Here is a 20226-nt window from a genome sequence, read left to right as displayed (position 1 = left end):
CACATAGCTTTTACTGTGGAATGGACTCAGGGTGCAGGGCAAATGCCTGCTGACCCTTTGTTTATTTTTTCAGCTGTAACCAGAAGTTCTGGTCCAGTTATAATAGATGAGAATGCCAACATCTTGTCTATTTTCAGCTTTATTGCAAATCTTGCATTTCATAGGGGTCATATTTCTACTCTTAGCATGTAAAATAAAAGCAATGTATGGTTCCAAAATAAATATCATTGTGTTTACCTCCCACCTCCACCCCATGGAAATATTTAAAAATGAAAAGATATGAATATGAAAAAATAATATTTCCTGCTTCTGGGTTGAGTATCATTAATATAAGACACATTTTTTAATTGTAAAGTTTTCTCTATCTTTTTTTTTTTTTTTTTTTGGTACTGAGGATTGAACCCAGGGATGCTTAACCACTGAGCTACATCCCCAGCCCTTTTTAATATTTTATTTAGAGACAGGGTCTCATTGAATTACTTACAGCCTCACTCAGTTGCTAAGGCTGGCTTTGAAGTTGTGATCCTCCTGCCTCAGCCTCCTGAGCTACTGGGATTATAGGGGTACACCACTGCACCAGGCTGCAAAGGTTTTTTGTTTTTTCATTTTTTAAAATTGTTTTCTATAATCTGTGACTACTATTCTGCCTATTTTGTATATTAATAGTACTCATTTTTCTTGCATATTTATTTTTGTGTATTTATATAATCACTTAATATATGTTGACTGAATGCCTACTGTGAGCCAAATATTGGAAACACAGGACAAAGAAAATGAGATTCTTGCCTTTATGGGCCTATGTTTGAGGAGGGGTTAAAGCCATTGAAAGAATTTTATTATTTACCGTTCCTAGAGAGGGCGACAGGTTACATCATGAAGGAACATATGGGGAAGCACCAGGTTCTGTCAGGAGGCTGAAGAAGAAGCAATGGTTAAGCATGGTTCAGAGTTTTTGTGTTTTCCTTGGGGAAGCAGGGCAAGGGATACAGCTTAGCACTGCATAGTGTGAATAAATAATGTAAAGGGGGCTCTGGGCTATAGTGGTGGTCTCTAGTTGTCAAGTCTCGGCCCTCGACTGGTTTAGGGCATGAGAAATATTGGCTTGATATGTAACAGATAAAGGAGATATTAGGGGTATTAATTGAGGATTAGTTGGAAGATTTGCAATGTGATTTTTGTGCATCCTTGAAAGCGGATTTTGGAAGAGATAAAAATAATTTTGGTCATTAGTTTGGCCCTGTGATTAATGGATGCCAAAGACATAAATGTATCAATTAACAGAATGGGCCAGGTACAGTGCCACACACCTGTAATCCCAGTCACTCAGGAGGCTGAGGCAGGAAGATCACAATTCAAAGCCAGCCTCAGAAACTTAGAGAAACTCTGTCTCAAAATAAAAAATAAAAAGGAGTGGGACTGGGGGCTGGGGTTGTAGCTCAGTGGTAGAGCGCTTGCCTAGCATGTGGGAGGAACTGGGTTCAATTCTCAGCACCACATAAAAATAAATAAATAAAAATAAAGGTCCTCTGACAACTAAAAAATATATTAAAAAAAAAAAAAAAAGGAGTGGAGATGTAGATTAGTGGTAAAGCACCCTTGGGCCCTGGGTTTAATCCTCAGTACAAAAAAAAAAAAAAAAAGAAAGAAGACGCAGAGTTCAGGGATGGCCTTTCTGAGAAGCTATCATTTTTTGTAGGAGAGGTACTGGGCATTGAACTCAGGGACACTCAACCACTGAGCACATCCTCAGTCCTATTTTGTATTTTATGTAAAGACAAGGTCTTGGCACCTCTCTTTTGCTGAGACTTGCTTTGAACTTGTAATCCTATTTTTTTTCAGTTGTAGATGGACACAATACCTTTATTTTATTTATTTTTATATGGTGCTGATGATCAAACTCAGTGCCTCACATGTGCTAGGCAAGCGCTCTACTACTGAGCTACAACCCCAGCACTAGGAGCTGTTTTTTAAGGAAACCAATCATACAAAGAGGCAGGGGAAGGAAGGGGGAAAGATTTCTAGTAATTGCAGAATCCTTGGGGTAAAGGATTTGGAAGAAGCCAGAATGGAAGAAGCTTGGGGAGGTAGCCAGAGACCAGATCATGCAAGGCCTTATAGGCTTTCCCAGAAGGTAATTCTTTCCAAGGGCGTGAGATGATCAAGGGTGTGCGTGTGTGCGTGTGTGCGTGTGTGCGCGCGTGTGTGTGTGTGTGTGTGCGTGTGTGTGTTTTGATGATATTGGGGCTTGAGCCCAAGGGAATCTCTATCAGGAGCTACTACTGAGCCTTTTTGTTTTTTTCAGTTCTCATTTTTGAGATAAGGTCTCATTGAATTGCTGAGGCTGGCCTTGAACTTGAGATCCTCCTACCTCAGTCTCTGGAGTCGCTGGTATTATAGGCGTGTACCACCATGGCAGCTCAGGTTTTTATTTTTACATATCGTAGCTACTATGGCTGATGTGAGAAATGGATTGGGATGGGATTGGTGGATAAGACCAGAAGCTGGAGACCAGTCAGAAGACTGCCTCAGGTCATAAGAAGAGGTTACTTCTCTGAGGTCATCAGCAAGGTATGTTTTGAGAGGTCTTTCAGGCAATGGTCACAGAGGTGTACTGATTATTACACATCCACTATAACACAGTTGGCTGGTTGGGTACTCATAAATGTTATGTCCTTCGCTTGACATTTTCACCAGCTGAGCAAATCATATCATCAAACTCTGAAAATACAATATGTACATCAATTCAACACAACAAATAATTTTTGAGTACTAAATATGTGCAAGTCACGTGTTAAGATTTAGATATTCCCAGGTGTGGTGTCACACACCTTTAATCCCAGCAACCTAGGAGGCTGAGTCAGGAGGATTGTGAGTTCAAAGCCAGCCTCAGCAAAGACAAGGCACTAAGCAACTCAGTGAGCCCCTATCTCTAAATAAAATACAAAATAGGGCTGGGGATGTGGCTCAGTAGTCAAGTGCCCCGAAGTTCAATCCCTAGTACCAAAAAAAGAAAATGAAAGAAGGGGAATGAGGTAGAGAGCTTACCTAGCATGCCCAAAGCCCTGGGTTTAATCCCTAACACCACAAAAATCAGTAAATAAATCAAAATAGTAGAAGAAAGACAAACTCTGACCAATAATTACATTAATCCAGACATTTTCTCTACAATGAAGATGTAATTTCTGGGAGCCAGACTCAAGAATCGTCTCAAACACTACTTACCAATATATCAGAAAATGACTAGCACCAGGGGGAAATGTACTAAGAAAAGGAACCATACTGGGAGTGTAGTTCAGCTGTAGAGATCTTATCTAGCATGTTGTGAGACCATGGATTCTGTCCACAACATTGGAAAAAAAAAAAAAAAGATGAGGAAAGATAAAGGAAACTTACTAAATAAACCAGGCATAGCGGTACACACCTGTAATCCCAGCAACCTGAGACTAAAGCATAAGGACACAAGTTCCAGGCCAGGAACTTAGCAATTAGCAATTTAGCAAGACCCTCTCTCAAAATAAATAAATAAATAAATAAAAAGGGCTGGGAATGTAGCTCAGAGGTAGAGTGGCCATGGGTTCAATTCCCAGTACCACAGGAGAAAAAGAAATGCAAAAGGCCAAAAAAGATGAATTTTTTAAAAAACTTGCCTAATAGAAGAAAAAATACAAATTAAAACCATGATTTAATACGATTTTTATCTATCAAATTAGCAAACATCTTTTTTTTTTTTTTTTTTCAGTGCTGAGGATCAAACCCAGGGCCTTGCGTGTTCTAGGTAAGTGCTATACCACCAAGGTACATCCCAGCCCTGGAAATTATTTTTTAAACTGTATACTCAGTGTTAGTTAAGACAAGACAAAGTAATGTATGTACTTGATATACGTTTCAAGAAAGAAATTAAATTGGTTCCTTCTGGTGTGTAATTTAGCAATTCACATAAAAAGACCTCGAAGTTACACGTGTTCTTTGACACAGAAATTTTAGGTGTTTATCTTTTTTTTTTTCTTTTTTCAGTGCTGAGGGTGTAACCCAGGGCATCATACATGCTAAACAAGTGCTCTACCACTGAGCCACATCCCCAGCCCCACTAGGCATTTATCTTAAGGAAATAATCATTGAAACCCCAAAAGATTTTGCCACAAGAATTATATAATGGAAAAACTAGAAGTGGCCTATATTTCCACAATTGGGCATTTAAGCCAAGGTATATTCACAGAATACTCTGCAACCATTAGAATGTCAAAAAGAAAGAAGAGTTTTAGGATGAGGGAATATATTTTCATTATTAAGTAAGAAAAAGTCATTTAAAAAAACATATTACTTGCATTTTTTATAAAAGCTTACTTGGGCTGAGGATGTAGCTCAGTAGTAGGATATTGGCCTAGCATGTGAGAATCCTTGAGTTCAATCCCCAGTACTGCCAGAAATAAAAATAAAAATTTTAAAAAGTAAATTTAAAAAATTTATTTGTGTATAACTTCAAGACTAAAAGAATTTACACCAAATTGTTACCCCTATTGATCTTAGGTGATACGATTCCAAACAATTTAAAGTTCCTCATTTGATCTTTGTATCTTCTAAATTTTCTCCAATAAGTGGGAGATAGAGCTCAGTGGAAGAGCACTTGTCTAAATTTTCTTCAGTATGCAAAAAAAAAAAAATAGTACCAGAGATTTAAACCAGGGGTGCTTTATCACTGAGCTACATCTGCAGCCCTTTTTATTTTTTTTTTTCATTTTGAGACAAGGTCTCACTAAGTTGCTTAGGGCTCACTAAATTACTGAGACTGGCCTTGAACTTGCGATCCTCTTGCCTCAGCCTCCCAAGTCATAGGGATTACAGGCATGTGCTAGGCAAAATTACCATACCATACTTGGCCTGGCCAGGCAAAATTATTTTTAAAAGTTTTTGGAGTACCGAGGAGTGGTGACACACGCCTATAATCTCAGCAGCTAGGGAGACTGAAGCAAGAGGATCTTGAGTTCAAAGCCAGCCTCAACAAAAAGCAAAGTGCTAAGCAACTCAGTGAGACCCTGTCTCTAAATAAAAAACAAAATAGGGCTGGAGATGTGGCTCAGTGGTTGAGTGCCCCTGAGTTCAATCCCCAGTACCAAAAAATAAATAAATAAAGTGTTTGGAGTATTTTTTCTTAGTTACAAATCAAACTTATAAAGTCATTGGGTACTTTGTCAAGAAAAAGGTACGAAAGTCTCTACTCACCCTGATGTAGAAAGATCTAGGAAGTTCCTTTCGAGGTAGAGCTTAAGAATATCACAGGGGGCCACTTGGGAAGCTAAGGTCCCAGCCCAGTAGACCAGTGTCAAGAAAGGGATGTAGGGTAATACAGAGTTTGGGCAATTTAAGAAATTCTGAAGTATTTAGAAATTGATAGAATAAAAAAAACACACTGATCATAGGAATTTGGGGATGCTCTCTGATTTAAGAAAAGGAAACTCAGTGTTTGATTTTTAAAACATTGATACCAAAGATGACAGGACAAAGGGTTATTCCTGGTGCAAACCCTGAGTTCAACTAACCAGCCAAATTTTCTTTCTTTATTTTTATTTATTTATTTATTTATTATTATTATTATTATTTTTTTTTTTTTTTGGTATGAGGGCACTTAACTCTTGAGCCACATCCCTAGCCCTTTTTATATTTTATTTAGAGACAGGATCTTGTTGAGTTGCTTAGGGCTTCACTAAATTGCTGAGGCTGGCTTTGAACTTGAGATCTTGCCTCAGCCTCCTGAGCTGCTGGTATTATGGGCATGGGCATGGGCATTGGCATGTGCCACTGGTGGCGCCCAGCTCTCAGATTTTCTTTAAACTTTAGTTTAATTAAATTTATTTTTCTACATTACATTGCTAAAATCTGAAAATGAGGTTATGTGCTTTACACCTAGGAGACTATTCATATATTTGACCAAGAGATCATACATTAAAAAATAGAGATTTAAAAAAAGATATGAGTAAAATCATACTTCAAATAGTGCCTATTTATGGGATGAACAAAGGACAGAGTGAAATAACACAGTTCATTTGGGGTCAAAAAAAATTTTCCTGGAACCAGGCACACACTTATAATCCCAGCAACTCAGGAGGCTAAGGCAGGTAGATTGTAAATTCTAAGCCAGCCTCAGAAATTTAGCGGAACCCTGTTTCAAAATAAAAAATAAAAAGGTGTAGTTCAGTAGTAAAACTTCCCTGGATTCAGTCCCCAGTACTGGGGCCTTCCCTAACCCTGCTAACTCTTCAAGCCATGTTTTACTAGGTATATATGCCTTGGGAAAAGAAAATGCATAATCATAATATTCATGCTCTGCCTGAGCCTCTGAGAGACCCTCACTGCTAATACGTCAGGACCTCTCCAGAAGTTGTCCTTTCCCAGGGTTCTCGTAGGCAGAATATCAAGGGTGGGGCCCATTCTAAGTACCCTCAGAACTATATCCACAGAGCGAACCTCTACCCAGAAAGTCAATTGGTCAAAAATTTCACACTCCGCATTTGAAGAAAAAAGTCTCTATTTATACCTAATTGTAATCAGCAACCAAATTCATTTGTACATCATGGAAAAGACATTCTGCATTTCCCAAAGAAATGCTTGAAGGAATCCACTCCTCAAAACTGAAATTGTTATTCTAAGAAGTTTCATGTCATACTTCCAAATGGATATTATGGGTATTGTTTTGTTTGGCAGGGTACACATTGCTCTAATTATATGGAAACAGTTCACCAAGGAAGCACACGGCAACCATCATGCAATCTGAGAGTAATTAACAGCTTCATTCTGTTGTCTAAACCACAGCTACCCAATAAAATATTAAAATTGTAAATAACATACTAGTAAATTTTATTAACTCTTCAAGCCATGTTTTACTAAGTATATATGCCTTGGGAAAAGAAAATGCATAATCATAATATTTTCAATTTCTCCAAACAAAAGGACTTCAAACAAAAGAAATGCTGAAAGACTTTACTTAGCATCTAGCTAAAAAAGCTGAACTGACTGTTTTTGTCTTAAGGAAACTGTGATGTATTAGACACCCAGCTTTGGGGGCAATGGAAACAAAATGTTAGTCAACTCTATTAATTTTGCTTTATTCATTCAAAACCAAAAGGACCCCAGCCTGTGAAAACAGAATCAGTCAAAAGTGATTCAACATTTGATTACTATTTAAGCCCACCTCGGGGGCTTTCTCCCTGAAGTGCTCTCACATTTTTTCCAGCTCTCTAGATACTTCTTATTCAACAAATATTTGTATTAAGGACCTTATATGTGTCAGGTAAGGGGATTCTTAGGGAACTTTTTTGATCCCTGAAATTGTCCTTGTGCAGTGCTGAGCAAAGAATCCAACAGAGCCCCAAAATGGGTCATGACAGAAAATTCTAATATTGCTATGGTAAGTTTCAGGCTGGCTGTCTCAGCCAATGATTCCATTAAGCCAAGCACTGAGGGTGAATAGGGCCAATCAAGTTGGCAATAAACTATTTAGAATGTAAAGCTAGAACCTAGACATTTCTGTCAAAGCCAGCCCTTGATAGGGGGACTGCATGCATTTACAGGCCACTAAACTTCACAAATGATCTGCACCATGCATTTGTGGGAGAATCAAAGACTGAAAAACACAATTCTGATGTGTCATGAGAGTTTGTAGTCAAGCTAGGAATTAAGAATTTTGGTGCTGCAAAGAACTTTGGGGATAAAGAGATCAAGGTACTATAGGACTAGAAAGTCTCTCATGCTCTCCAGATAGTCAATGCTGTGCATGGCTACCTCCTGCCCTGCTAATCACAGAAGCTTTGCTTGTACCAGAAAGGCTTTGTAAATTTTTTTTCTTTTTTGTAATTTATTTTTTAGTTGTAGGTGGACACACAATATCTTTTTTCATTTTTATGTGATGCTGAGGATCGAACCCAGTGCCTCACACGTGCTAGGCGAGCACTTTACCACTGAGCCACAACCCCAGCCCAGCTTTGTAAATGTTTATTTGAATTTTAAGTAAATTATTACATGTTATTCCATATACTAATTTCAAACAACACAAAAATGCATAGAGTAAAATGTCCCATTTGTCTTTGGTCCCTAGCCATCCAATTCCCTACCTCAGAAGCTACCTAATATTACAACTTTCTTACATATAATTGTGTAGATGAGGCATATCTGTTTGTGGAAAGAGATAGAGATATATACAAAAATCTGTTCCTTTATTTTCTCACCTATTTTTTGTTTTTGTTTTTGCTTCGTTTTTACTTTGGGTACTGGGGATTGAACACTGTTTTACCACTGAGCCACATCCCCAGCACTTTTTTGTTTTTGAGACAGAGTCTCACTAAGTTGTTTAGGACCTCGCTAAGTTGCTGAGGCTGGCCTTAAACTTGTAATCCTCCTACCTCAGTCTCCCAAATATTTTAGATTATAGGCATGTTTCACTGTTCCTGGCTTCCTAACTCTAATTCTCCTTTTCTTTTTTCCTCATTGGTTCTAAGGATTAGCTTCATGCATGCTAGACAAGCACTCTACAACCTCAGCCCTTTTATTATTTTATTTTGAGATAGCGTTTCTCTAAGTTTCCCAGGCTGGCCTCAAATTTTGATCCTTCTGCCTCAACCTCTTGAATTTTCAAGACTACAGATGTGTGCCAGCATGCCTGACAAGGTGTACTTTATATATTCTGAATATTAAACCTTTATTAAATATATGAATTGCAAATATTTTCTCCCATACTCTAGGTTGTCATTTCACTCCAAAGATTGTGTTTCTTTTAATGTACAAAAATTTCTAAATTTGATGTAGTCTCATTTGTTTATTTTTGCTTTGGTTGCCTGTGCTTTTGATGCCATATCTAAGAAATCACTGCCCTCCTTTAAGTCTTTGTTTATTTTGTGGTCTTGGGGATTTCAACCAGGGCTTCACATGTGAAAGGCCAAAGCTCTACCACTGAGCTAACTTCCATTCCCATATCTAAGTGTTTAATTCATTTTTAGTTATTTTTTTTTGTATATGATGTAAGATAAGGATCTAACTTTTATTCTTTTTCATGTGACTATCCAGTTTTCCCAATAGCATTTGATTGAGAAACTGTCCCTTCCCCATTGAGTGTAGTGGTTTCCTTTCAATATAAACATTCTTGAGTCTGTTTCATTATAAAGACAAGCAAATAAGCTAGATGTTGTGGGTTCATGCCTGTAACCCCAGCAGTTTTGGAGGCTGAGGAAGAAGGATCAAAGGTTTGAGGCCAAACTGGGGAGTCTGGCACATGCCTGTAATTCCAGTAGCTGGGAAGGCTGAGGCAGGAGGATCACAAGTTCAAAGCCAGTCTCAGCAACTTAGCGATGTCTGTCTCTTGATAAAATATTGAAAAAGGAGTGTGGGGTATGGCTCACTGCTTAAGCTCCCCTGAGTTCAATCCCTAGTACCAAAAAAAAAAAAAAAAGTTTGAGGTCAGTTTCAGCAACTTCGCAAGATCCAACTTAGTGAGACCCTGTCTCAAAATAAAAAGTAAAAAGGGCTGGGGATGTGTCCCAGTGGTAAAGTGCACCATGTTCAAGCCTCAGAACCAAGAAATTAAAACAAAAAGCAAAAGCTTTCCTTTGTTTCTATTTCCCACTTGTATGAGTTATTTACTACTGTGTGTGTGATATACTATGCCAAAATTCCATGATTTAAAACAACAATCACTTATTTTCTCACAACTCTGCAATTTGGACAAAGACCCATACTTTGCTCTATGTGGCATCAGCTCAGCTGGCTTAACTGGAGGACTAAGAGGGTCTATTGGCAATTTAATACTGGCTGTCAACTGGGCCATGATCAGAGTCTCAGTTCTTTTCTACATGGCTTTTCCATGGGCTGCTTGGACTTCTTCCAACACTGTGGCTGTGTGCAAACATGAGTGTCCCAAGAGTAGACAGAACCAATATCTTAAAATTCTACCTTCTATAGTCAAAGAATTGAAAACTGATAGGAAATTTCAAAATTCTTCTAGCACATATAAATCCCACAATAGCATCTAAAGCATTTTCTGAGCTCATAAGGATAGGAACTACATGTGTCTTATTACTCACTGTTGTATTCCCAAAGATATCAGTTCTGGAACCCTCCAAGGTATACATAAAGCACTCTAAGAATGCTTGTTAAGTGAATGAGTGAATGAATGAGTTAAGAGATAACCGGTGGGCTGGGGTTGTGGCTCAACGGTAGAGCGCTCACCTCGCTTGTGTGAGACCCAGGTTCGATCCTCAGCACCACATAAAAATAAATAAACAAAAGAAAGATATTGTGCCCTTTATAACTAAAATAAATATTTTAAAAAAAGATAACTGGTATTAACTAATTTTTATACTTCTCTATAGTATAGGGACTATATCTTTTTGAGTTCAAATGTTTTAAAAAATATTTTTAGTTGTAGATGGACCCAATACCTTTATTTTTTTATATGGTTCTGAGGATCAAACCCAGTGCCTCATACATGCTAGGGAAGCACTTTACCAATGAGCTACAACCCCAGCCCTCAAATGATTTTATTATCAATAACATCTTGCTTATCTCTATCAAAGGCTCATTTCATCTTATTTCCTCCTTGGTAAAAATGACCAAAAACAATTTGTTAGGGGCCTCATTTTTTTTCTTTCATGATGGAAAAAAATGTATATTTAGATTTAGTCAGCTGGACTCAGTTTAGATGCTAACAAATTTGTCAGCAATATCCAAAGCATCATAATCAGAATCCAGTTGAACATATAACCCATTTTCTCCTGATCAGGGTATTGACTTGGCTACATCAGTGTCATAGAGCTTCCTAGTCTGTTTGAGCTGGTGTCTGGCCTTGACATCCACAATGAACACAAGTGTGTATTGTCTTATATATTCTTCATGGTGACAGAGTTCTCCTATTGTATCTTCTAAAGCTATCTGGGACCTACATGTCTTGGGTTGCTAGAAGGTAAATGATGTATAGATCTTCCCCTCCCCTCCTTTGAGACGGGGTCTTGCTAAGTTGCCTAGACTGGCTTTGAACTTAGATCCCCCTCCCACAACCCCCTAAGTATCTGGGATTACAGGTGTGTACCCTTCTGCTCAGCTATGGATCTTCTTGTGTGTGGCTGTAGACTCCTTTTAGCACTGCTTTCTTGGCTTTTAAAATTTTTGCTTTGGCTTTGGAGCTTCTGTCTTTGCTTTTGATGCCATCTTGGTGAAAAAAGCAGAGACTTTTTGTTTTTTTGAGACAAGGTCTTACTACATTGTCCTGGCTGGTCTCCAACTCCTGGACTCAAGCAATCCTCTGGTCTCAGTCTCCCAAGTAGCTGGGACTACAGTTTCACACCACCATACCAGGTTTGGAGCCTTGTTTTAACCTTCCAAATGTTTGAAGTAATTTGTAGACCCTCTTAAGTCTTCCCTTTTAGCAACTGAACGGTCCCAAATCTCTCTTTCTCTTTTTTTTTTTTTTTTTTTTGAAGTACTGAATTGAACCCAAGGACAGTCTAATACGGAACACAATCTCAGCCCTTTTTATTTTTTATTTTTTTGATTCTTCACTTTAAAAAAATTATTTAATTAGTTATACATGACAGTAGAATGCATTTTGACACATTGTACCCTTTTTATTTTTTGTTGTAAGACAGAGTCTTACCTGGAATGGTGGCACATACCTGTAATCCCAGCAGCTCAGGAGGCTGAGGCAGGAGGATCAGGAGTTCAAAGCCAGGGCTGGGGATACATCTCAGTTGGTATACTGCTTGTCTTGCATGCATAAGGCCCTGGGTTCAATCCCCAGCACCAGAAAAAAAAAAAAAAAAAAGAGTTCAAAGCCAGCCTTAGCAATTTAGCAGGCCCTAAGCAACTCAGTGAGACCCTGTCTCTAAATAAAATGCAAAAAAAGGGCTGAGGATGTGGTTCATGATTAAGTGCCCCTGAGTTCAATCCCTGGTACAAAAATAAATAAATAAATGTCTCATTAAATTACCGTTGATGATCTTGAACTTACAATCCTTCTGTCTCAGCCATCCCAATAGATTAGATTACAGGCATCACCACTTCATCTGGCCAGTCTCAACTCTTAACTTCTTTCAAATATCAATTTAGTTCCTGTTTGATCATTCTGACCTCTCTGAGTTTTCAAAATCTTTCTTAAAATGCAAATTTTCCAATTGGTTCATGATGCTTTAGTTAGGATGAGACAGACATATTGAATATTGTAGAAGAACTATTGCTGAAGGACATCAGGTTTATGCATTCTCTCCTTAACACTTTCCTGTGATAGCTGATCAAGTATACTTTTTTTTTTTTTCCAGAGATGCCTTGGATTTGAGAAAAGACAACCAGAATTTACACCAGTACAAGATAATTGTAACAGGGTCTTCTTAGTGTTGCTGTGAGGTTGAAATTAACTAATGTTCATAGAAATCTTGAATCTCCACCTCCACCATTCTGGCTGAGTGGCTTTCAATTCATTCATTTATTTCATCCATTCAACACATAGTTTTTGAACCTACTCTATGCCAGGTACTGTGCTAGGTACTAAGGATAAAGTACTTAGCAAACAGACCCAGCCTCTGCTCTCATAGAATTTGTGTTCCAATTAACAAAAGGAATAAGTAAAATATACTCTCTTAAATAGTGATAAATACTAAGGAGAAAAATAAAAAACAAAAAGGAATGGGGCCAGGTGCCGTGACACAGGGATGTGGCTCAGAGATAGAGTGCCCCCAGGTTCAATTCCCAAAAAAGGGGAGGGGGGGAATAGGGAGTGTGGGGTGTAGGGATTACAGTTTTCAATAGATTTAATAGCCGGCATGGTGGTGCACACCTTAATCCCAGCAGCCCGGGAAGCTGAGGCAGGAGGATCACAAATTCAAAGCTAGCCTCAGCAATTTAGTGAGGCCCTAAACAACTCAGTGAGACCCTGTCTCTAAATAAAATACTAAAAGGGCTGGGAAAGTGGCTTAGTGGTTGAGTGCCCCTAGGTTAAATCCCCAGTACCCACCCCCCAAAAAACCCAATAGAGTCAATAACACTTTTTTTGGACTATGATATACTAGAAGGTGATAATTAAGTCAAAATCCTAAAGATGAAAAAAAAAATACTAAAGAGGCAAAGCAGTGAATTGTATGGATTTCTGTGGATAAAAGAGAATAGTGCAAAGGCCCTGAAGTGGTAAATGGCCCTGAGAAAGAGCAAGGAACTAGTGTGGCTGAAGAGAAGTGATTAGGAGACCAGAGCAGAATTCACAGGGGACAGCTTCCACCAGAGAGGAGGGAATGGGAGCTGGTCAGTGAGCTGTGACTCAATTAATTCATTTCTGACAATTATAACAGGATCTTCTTAAAGTTGCTGTGAGGTTTAAATAGACTAATGTACATAGAAAGTGCCTGGCGGAGACTAGGCCCTCAGCAGAAATGAGTTTAATTGTCTGCAAGTCTTTGAGACTGTTTTCCAAGTTGGGGAATTGAATTGGTTTTTCCTAATGGTTTGCTTTGAGTGATTAGAGAGATGTTTCTGTTCTGGAGCATCTTCATGGAACAAAACAAAAGCATGTGCCTAATGTCAATTAAAGTGTTAACCCACATACCAGAGATTTTTTTTAAGGTGTCAATGGACCTTTATTTTTATTCATTTACATGTGGTGCTGAGAATTGAACCCAGTGCCTCACACTTGTTAGGCAAACACGTTACCACTGAGCCACAACCCCAGCCCCAGAATTGTTTGTTTTTGTTTTTAATCTAAGAGATCCAAAATTACATACCCACCCATTGATGACTTAAAGAATGCTGTTGTGAGACCCTCTTTTAAAGGAAGCTGAAAATGAGGTGAGAGAGGAACAGTGACCCTAGGTCTCTGGGGAATGATAGACTGATTTAGTCAATTCCGCAGAATATTCAGTCAATGCATAAATCTGAAAGACTAAATTCTCTCTGATACATGCTGAATATCATGTCTAAAATAAGAGTTTCTAGTGATAGTACTGCCTAACCAACAGGCGTTTCTCTGCCTATTTATTTTTTGGAAGGTGGAGATTTTAGTTAAAGATAAGGGATAGAGGCATCCTGACCAATCAAGCAGCCAATCAAGAGACATTTGTTCAAGAACAAAGGTGAAAGAAAACCAATGGAGAGTAAGCTCCAGTTCCAGAATCCAGAGATGGAAATTGTTTTCATTTGCTTCCTCACAGAAGCCCTTGCTTTCTGGCCTCTAAGACAGTCTTGCTATTCTTGCAACAAATAGAAACCTAGGTGGATTAAACCTGGGCATGGTAGCACACGCCTGTAAGCCCAGCAGCTCAGGAGGCTGAGACAGGAGGATCAAGAATTCAAAGCCAGCTTCAGCAAAAGAGAGGCACTAAGCAACTCAGTGAGACCCTGTCTCTAAATAAAATACAAAATGGGGCTGGGGATGTGGCTCAGTGGTTGAGTGCCCCTGAGTTCAATCCCTGCTACCATACCAAAAAAAAAAAAGAAAAGAAAAAGAAAGAAATCTAGGTGGATTGAATTAATTATTTTTTCTATCTTGAATCCATCAATCACAGGCCTTTTAAATATTAATGGATCGGGCTAAGACAACCTCAGATTCTCTTAAGAGGTATCTAGGTAACACAGTTCAACTATATCATCAACTAGAACTAAGCTAAACACACACAAAACCTTAATGACAAAAGACTAGTTGTGTTAGGCTGCCGCAGTCTGGCTGGGCACAAATCACGAGCCACTGAAGCAGGAACAAACTTTATTTTTAAACTGCAGAAAAACACTTCACACAGCTCCCGGGGAATCCTCCCGAACGCCACGAGGCTTGTCCAGGAACCCCCAGCCGGAAATATCTCTCCCGGAAATCCCTCCTCCTGCACTTCCCCAACCAATGGGAACTCTCGGGGAATCCCCGGAAATCCCCACGAGAACTCCAAAATAGTGCGAGAACTCAAAAGTTGCGGCAGAGGCGGATAGTAATGCCTCGCCTGTCAATCAATACTGTTGGCAAAATGCCAGGGGCCATACAGACTCGGCCGTGGCTCTCAGCATCTCCCCCTTTTTGTTTAATTAAACAACAAGCAATGTGGCTTAGGGACCGTGCCTGTTAGGCAGTCCAATTCAACATATGGTCCTTACCCGTCATCGGATGAACTGACCTCTAGGCGTCAGCCTCCTGTCTTAGGTTGGTACCACTACAATTGGATCATACCCGTCACTGACTACCGGTCCAGCATATAGCCATACTTGTGGATAGGCCTTTGCACCAGTGGGGGGGGTGAGGTTCTTTGCCTCACCTCTGTTGGCCCCCAAATTTTAGACCATCACTAGTAGAAGGGAGGAGGATACAAAATGCCATGACACTAAGCCAATTGAGGGCTCCTTTGAAAAATTGTACCACCGGTGACACCATCAGCAAAAATACTCCAGCACTACCACAATTCACTGTACCAACAGATAGTTCACAATGCATACAAGTGATACATAGTCCAGGCAAGGTCTGCAAGCAATTCAAAGCAGAGGAATCTATTAATATGTCCATTTCCTCCCAAAGTAAATCGACTCCTTAATTGAGCATTACTTGTGGAGTTATTATTCATTGATGCATCAGTTTTTACAGTTTGTTGTGATAACTATCGAAGAAGCAGTAGTTTGGTTTTATCTTTGTCTTCACCGGCACTGGGATGAAGATAGGAATTCTGGCAATGATGCTAAGAAGAAAAAAATTATGTAACATTCCAACAGGCACTAAGAAAACAATTTTTTGAACAATTTACATTATCCTGAACAGAATTATTAAATATAATGAGAAGGAAAGGTGAAAGTAAACAAACAGATCTGTTAACCTCCTTATTTGTTCACATATTAAAACAATTTTCAACAGCTGTTTACCCAATCTAAATTAAACCATTAAAATCACGTGAATAAAAAAATTCGGATCCATTTATTCATGAGCGCTCCTCATATATGATATATGGACATACGCACATACAGACATACAACACAAAACAGAAGTGTGCACACATAACATACAACACTTAAGACAATAGTAAAGGCTTTGTAGCTTTACCTAGGTGAAATCTCCATTGCAATGCTTAAAAACTCCACAGTCAAAAAATAAAACTGATCAGAAAAACATTAACCTAGGTCTGTATGAGCTCAAAAATAAAATAGAACTTTATGATGTGGGAAAAGGCAAATAATAAAATAAATATTGAAAAAAGCATCCTGGTTAATCACTGTCGTAGATGTAAGAATAGCCAAACTGGAGTTCTGGATATCAGCTGTTATGGATTTGAGTCAAATCATCTTCCTTTTGGCCTGTAGAAATTGTTTTAGTTAATCTCTCTGGAATCCAAATCGGCTGCTATTCTCCCTGTGGAAAAACACAAACAGAACCCCGACTCCAGACAATCACTGGGTCAGGACCTTTCCATTGTCCTGTTAGAATATCCTTCCAAAGTACCTTAGGCTTATGTACATTTTTTGGACACATATGCCTTTCCGCAGCACTAAGCCCTGAGGAATCCAAATTTAAAAAGTTTAGAGTAAAAAGGGTTATTTTAAGTTTATCTTTGGGTGACATATACCCCTTTCCAATTCCCTCTTTTTGCTTTAGTAAGTACATTTTAATAGTTTGATGAGCTCTTTCAACTATGCCTTGTCCCTGTGGATTGTATGGAATTCCTGTTATATGAGTAATGCCAAATGATGAGCAAAATTGTTTAAAAGAGGTAGAAGTATAACCAGGACCATTATCTGTTTTTAACTGTTTTGGAACGCCCACAGTGGCAAATTTTTGTAAGCAATGAGCTATAACATCTTTAGTTTTTTCTCCGGAATGAAGGGAGCCCATCAAAAATCCGGAAGAAGTATCAACTGTAACATGCAAATATTTTAATTTTCCAAATTGTGGCAAGTGTGTGACGTCCATCTGCCAAATATGGTTAGGTATCAGTCCTCTAGGATTGACTCCAAGATTAACTTGTAGTAAAAAGGTCACACAATTTTGACATTGTTTTATTATTTGTCTAGCTTGTTCCTTAGTTATTTTAAAATGCTTTTGTAAAGTATTAGCATTGACATGGAACCTATTACGAAAATGTGTAGCTTCTTCTAGTGTAGAGAAAATATGTATGTCATGTGTAGTTTTATCTGCTAAATCATTGCCCAAACTAAGGGCTCCAGGCAATCCTGTATGTGCTCTGATATGTCCTATAAAGAATGGATCTTTTCTGTCCCAGATTAGACTTTGTATAGGAGAAAACAGTAGAGGAAGGGGAAATCCTGCCAGCATCTTCAAGGGATACTATAGCATTAACTACATACTGACTATCAGAGAATAAATTAAATACAGAATCTTTAAACATCACAAAAGCTTGTAAAACTGCATTAAGCTCTACCTTTTGAGCTGATTGTTTGGGTACTAAAAATGTAAAAGTTTCATCAGGGGTAACTACTGCTGCTGTACCATTATTTGACCCATCAGTGAATACATTTGGAGCATTCATGATAGGGGTTTTTCTTGTCATTTTTGGAAAAACTACAGGATGCGAAGACCAAAAAGACAACAAAGGATTAGATGGTAAGTGATTATCAAATGAAACATTAGATTTACACATGATTATTGCCCAAGTATTTAACTCATTAGCTAACTCATCAATTTGATCCATAGTATATGGAGTAATAATTTTATTGGGAGAAATTCCAAACACTCCCTTTGCTGCTTTTATTCCTTTGAGTATTAATTGTCCTACAGCCTCAGGATACCTAGTAAGAATAGTGCTAGGAGAATAAGATAAATGTATCCACAATAATGGACCTTCTTGCCAAAATACTCCTGTTGGAATATTTTTTGTTGGTATTACAATAAATAATAAAGGCAAAGTTATATCAATTCTATCCAAATGCATATTTTCCATGTATGTTTCAATAATTTTTAATGCCTTTCTTGCTTCAGGCGTTAACATGCGGGGTGAATTTGGATCTGATGGACCTTTTAGGATATCAAATAAAGGTCCCAACTCTCCTGTTGGTATGCCTAGATAAGGCCTTATCCAATTTATGTCTCCTAATAACTTTTGAAAGTCGTTAAGTGATTTGAGTTGATCTACTCGTATTTGAATTTTTGGTGGACGGACCATGGTTGAGGATAATAGAACTCCTAAATAATTAATTGGAAAATTTAATTGTACTTTATCTATTGCTATCTCTAGATTATAATTTTTTAATAAATTTGTAAGTGTGGCATAACATTCTAGCAATGTGTTTTTATCTTTGTGTGCTAACAATACATCATCCATATAGTGAAATATTTGTAGTTTAGGATTTTGATTTCTAAGTGGCTGGATTGCTTTGTTAACATAAATTTGACACATAGTTGGGCTGTTAGCCATCCCTTGAGGGAGTACTTTCCATTCATATCTCTGATCAGAACCTTCATGATTCAGTGCAGGGATAGTAAATGCAAAATGTGGACTATCCTCAGGATGAATTGGAATTGAAAAAATACAATCTTTAATATCTATAGCTAAAACGTACCAGGTTTTTGGCAAAGCAGACAATTGAGGAATCCCCGATTGAGCAGGTCCCATAATAACCATCTCATTATTAATGGCTCTTAAATCTTGCAATAATCTCCATTTACCAGACTTCTTTTTAATGACAAAAATGGGAGTATTGTAAGGAGATACGGAAGGTTGTATATGTCCCTCCGCTAATTGTTGTTTGACCAGGTCATGGGCTGCTTGTATCTTTTCTTTAGTCAGGGGCCACTGAGGAACCCATACTGGTCTATCTGATTTCCAAGTAATTTTTATTGCCTCAGTGACCCCTTCTGAAAACCCAGTCCATGTCTATTTATTCCCTGATCTATTTGAATTGGTGCTGCTATGCCTTGTTCTCCTAATCCTTTTTCTTTCCTGAAACCTTGTCTAGCCCTAATAGTGGGCGCATTTGGATTGATGTTATTTGTTAATGTCAAACCTAATTGATCTAGGACATCTCGTCCCCATAAATTTATAGGAAGATGATCCAATACATATGGCTGTATAGTTCCTTCACATCCTTCAGGATCCTTCCAATCTAATACCATTGCACTTCTATGGGGATTAGTTGCCACTCCTAGGCCTCGAAGCGTTTGAGTGGCTTGTTGTAATGGCCAATGTTTTGGCCATTCTTGACGAGATATGATGCTAAGGTCTGCACCTGTATCCAGTAGCCCATTAAATTCATGTCCTTGAATATTTAGTTTTAGCATGGGGCGAGAATCTAAATTTAAAGACAGCATAGCCCAATCTACACCTGTGGAGCCTAATCCCCTGGAACCTCTTTCTATAGTACTACTGGAAAATTTATCATGTAGGCTGGGTATTATTAATAACTGTGCTATTCTATCTCCTGGTGAAATTACTGATATACCCTTTGGAGAACTAGCTATAATTTTTATTTCACCCTCATAATCAGGATCAATTACCCCGGGACTTATCATAAGTCCTTTTAGCGTAGAAGAACTGCGTCCTAACAATAAGCCTACTGTTCCTTGGGGAAGAGGTCCTTTTACTCCTGTGGGAATGATTTGAACTCCCATCTCTGGAGTTAGTACTGCTCTGGCGGAGGCGCAGATGTCCAATCCTGCGCTCCCTCTGGTTCGTCTGATGAGAGATCTGATGGATAATGTGTCCTGGGCACTACCCTGATGGTGTTGCTGGGTTCCTCCATGGTGTTTCTGGGTTCCTCCAGTGCCCCGTACATTTGTGGTCGTGGGCCCCGGAGCATTGGGCCCCCCTGACCGTTTTTTGGCAATGGAGCTCGATGCCTTTCTCCACGATATCGTGGGTAAACACTTGGTCCTTGTCTATTTTTTGATAACGGAATACCCTCTATGGTGGTTTGAGAATGGCATTCATTAGCCCAATGTTTCCCTCTACGGCATCGTGGGCAAATACCCGGTATTCTACTCGTTTGATATCTAGCTTTGTTAAACCCTCCTCCTATGGGGCAACTCCTTTTAAAATGTCCTGTTTGATCACAATTATAGCATGTTTTTGGCCTGGCATCTAAAGCCTGTTGTACTGCTGCTAAGACTTGCCCTTGTTCATTAATGTCTCTACATAATTTAATATATGTGTTTAAATCTTCATGTCTCCATGGTCTAATGACCTCTCTGCAACAACGATTTGCTTGGTCATAAGCCAGTTGTTTTATAAATGGCATTGCCTGTTCTGTATCCCCAAAAATTCTAGAAGCTGCTTGAATAAG

At 38.6% G+C, this 20226-nt stretch overlaps 1 long non-coding RNA gene across 1 annotated transcript in view; it reads left to right on the top strand.

Moving 5' to 3' along the window:
* The window catches only part of LOC114091797 (uncharacterized), a 125570-nt gene extending 111880 nt beyond the window's left edge, over window positions 1-13690 (top strand). Inside the window, exons 5-6 of the long non-coding RNA XR_003582554.2 lie at window positions 3740-3775; window positions 12297-13690. This is a non-coding gene — a long non-coding RNA (uncharacterized lncRNA). The remainder of the gene's footprint in view (window positions 1-3739; window positions 3776-12296) is intronic.
* The last annotated feature ends 6536 nt before the right edge of the window (window positions 13691-20226 follow it).

This window comes from Marmota flaviventris, chromosome 14 (genome assembly GCF_047511675.1).
Source record: "Marmota flaviventris isolate mMarFla1 chromosome 14, mMarFla1.hap1, whole genome shotgun sequence".
Classification (NCBI taxonomy): Eukaryota; Metazoa; Chordata; class Mammalia; order Rodentia; family Sciuridae; genus Marmota; species Marmota flaviventris.
Note: the sequence above shows the minus strand (reverse complement) of the source record. Positions and strands in the feature narration are given on the sequence as shown.